The sequence below is a fragment of the Mustela nivalis genome (assembly GCF_964662115.1).
Source record: "Mustela nivalis genome assembly, chromosome: 13".
Classification (NCBI taxonomy): Eukaryota; Metazoa; Chordata; class Mammalia; order Carnivora; family Mustelidae; genus Mustela; species Mustela nivalis.
Genome location: NC_139032.1, coordinates 46,615,504 through 46,618,398, shown reverse-complemented (window position 1 = coordinate 46,618,398; position 2,895 = coordinate 46,615,504). Strand labels below are relative to the sequence as shown.

Below are 2,895 nucleotides of genomic sequence, written 5' to 3'. Positions count from 1 at the left end.
TCAACAGAAAATAAAGAATTTAATATATGTAAAACATATACGATTCTCTTAACCACAAAGAGTAGGTAAACTAATATAATACAATAAAAAATAACTTAAATCTTATAGTGAAATCAATAAATAGCTAAATAGGCAGATCAGCATGGTCATCTGAGGGCGACAGGAGTTTGTAACATTGACTTCAAGTTGCCTAATACTCTTGAATACATGTGACAGATTGATTCAGTTCATGTCATGATGACAGCAGAAATGAGAGTCTTTGACACTACAGGACACATGGGAGAGAGATAGTATTCTTCAGAGAGATCATTTCCATCTTGAAAGGGGTGTCACTTTCTGCTCCACAATCTCTTATGCAAGGCTGTCGATGCATACAAGGGTTTCATGATCTCTGCTCGGACCATCTCCCAGGCACAAGGGCTGTATTGCTTCTCTTGCAGATAGAGGGAGATTCTCTGGAAGTAGTTCCTCAGGGTGGAGTCCCCGTTCACCAAGGGCAGCTCTCCCACCCCGGCCTCCTGCAGGGGACAGGCTTCCAGGTGGCCCAGCTGCTCAGAAAGTCCTGAGCACAATTCCTCCAGGAGGGTCGTGTTCCAAGGAGCAGGTGAGGCCTCTGTGCAGAAGAGGTAGAAGGTCTTCTGGTTCGTCAAATGGACGACAGAGATTGCTTGAGCCTTCTGCAGCTGCTTGCCGTCCAACGCCTCCTGGGGGAAGCCAAAGTCATTTGTGTAGTTGTCACAGGAGCTAGCAGACAGTCTCCTCATTTGTCGCAGGAGCATCAAGGCCCTCCAGTGCAGCAGGCCGTGGTCCTGAGGCAGGTCACATCCCAGAGAGCCTAGGGAGTGGCAGCTGAGCACCACCAGGGCCACCAAGAAGGAGCAGGGTAGGGCCATCGGGGATCCTGCAGGTGCTGTTGGCCTGGCTGGGGTGGGCACGTCTGGGACCTGTGGCTCTAGGTTCTCCGAACATCTTCTCTTGTGCGTGTAGCTTAAGTAGGGGACATATTCATTTTCGATTTCTGAACGTTTCCCTTTCTTTCTGCTTCTCTTTTTCATTTCCTTTCTGCACTTTCTCCTTGGGTTTGAGCACGGTTTCCCAACTCCGTATACATGTTTTTCATGATTGCCCTTGCCCCCAGAGACTCCTTTGATGTTTTTAATTGAACTTCCAGGAAAGTTAATAGCATGGATACAGTATGTATACAGTTACGTTTTGTACTTGTATCTGAGCTTGTACATACAAAAGAAGTGTGAAGTTTATTCTTTTTATTCTTACGTATGCAGGGTTAAGAATGACTAACAATTTGAAACTAAAAGTCAAATTTTAAAGCCATTGATGTGTAACGGTTTAACTAAATTTGATGAGACCTGCAATTTAAATTCACTTACATAAAAATAAAAAAAAGGAAAAAAATAAATAAATTCACTTACATAATTTGTCATATATATAATACACATATGCAAATGAACAATTTCTACAAACATGTAACAATGAATTCAATGTATTTGAATATTTAAAATCATTCCAATTATTAACAGCAATTGATAAGTAAATTTTTTTAGTAGGCAATTATGTTTAGTGTACTGAGTTGTAATGTTGACCTACGTAAGAAAATAATCTTTGACCCCATCTGTGACTAGATAGGCATCAAGTTATTGTTAAAATATTTTTTCCTGTTTAGCACTAGATATAATTACTGATGTGTTCACTATGGTTTATAGAATTACATCATAATCGTAACCTATTTATGTTTCAGTCTAAAACATGCACCACATGAAGCTCAGAAGACAGCCAATGGCAGCTCAAGAGTAAGCAAAGACCACCCATCCAAGCATGCCCTTGAGATTCAGGAGAGGTGGAGAGAAAGTCCTCCAATCACAGCAACGTGTCATCCCTATCTCTGTTGCACTCTCTGCAGACATTTCATGTTCCTTCCACAAATCCCTTGTCCATGCTTCTTGTGTGATACCCAAGAAAACCCAGTGAGAGAATAAAAATACTAAGGAAGAAGGTTTTGTTAGACTGCTCCAAGATTGAGCTTGGAGAGCCACAGACCATTGTGATATTGAAGACTGGTTCACAGCCCTAAGAACTACCTGTTACACCCTTGGAAGCATTGTAAGAACTCTTCCGTCTGGTGGGGGAATGTTGATTTAAGGGGACACTATGCAAATACAGAACCAGGGAACCTGTGAAAAGTGTTGATATCTTATACTCAGTTTTGCTGTGAAACTCACTGCTCATTTAAAAAGTATGTTTTTCCAGGGACACCTGGGTGGCTCAGTTGGTTAAGCTTATAACTCTCTTGGTTTGGGCTCAGGTCATGATCTCCCAGGTTGTGGGCTCAAGCCCGCCTAGAGCTCCACACTCAGCAGGGAGCCTGCTTGAGGATTCTCTCTGTCTGCCTCTCTTCCCAAGAATATGCCCTTCTCGATCTCTCCAAAATAAATACATCTTTTTTTTTTTTTTTTTAAAAAGTATGTTTTCCAAAAATATATAAAAACTTACTGCATTAACAGGGTTAGTTCTTTCCAGGTAAGATTGGGTTTTTATTCCTCCCATTCTGGAGAAAAATTTGCAGGGACAGCCTGAGGCAGAGAACACATTCAGATCTCCAGACTTGGTCACAGTCTTAGTCCATCTGGACAGGAGGTGGCACTATTCCTCAGTAAGTAATTTGACAGGCCACAGAATGAAATTATCCTGCTTTCTATTCTGATTTAAGTATAGCAACTGTTGCATCATTGTAACAGGGAAATTCCCTCATAACCAGAAATAGTTCCCAGGAGGAAAAGAAGAGAACAAGGCCTCTTCTAGGAGTGTTCCCAAAAGGTCTAGAACTTTCACACAAAGTTGATTTCAGTTTCTGTTTTTGTACTTGGAAGTAAAAGTATC

At 41.5% G+C, this 2,895-nt stretch overlaps 1 pseudogene across 1 annotated transcript; it reads right to left on the bottom strand.

The window, feature by feature from the left end:
* Positions 1–1,189, bottom strand: LOC309846468 (interferon alpha-1/2 pseudogene; annotated as a pseudogene). The gene has a single exon. The product of its transcript is annotated as an interferon alpha-1/2 pseudogene (transcript).
* Between the last annotated feature and the right edge of the window lie 1,706 nt (positions 1,190–2,895).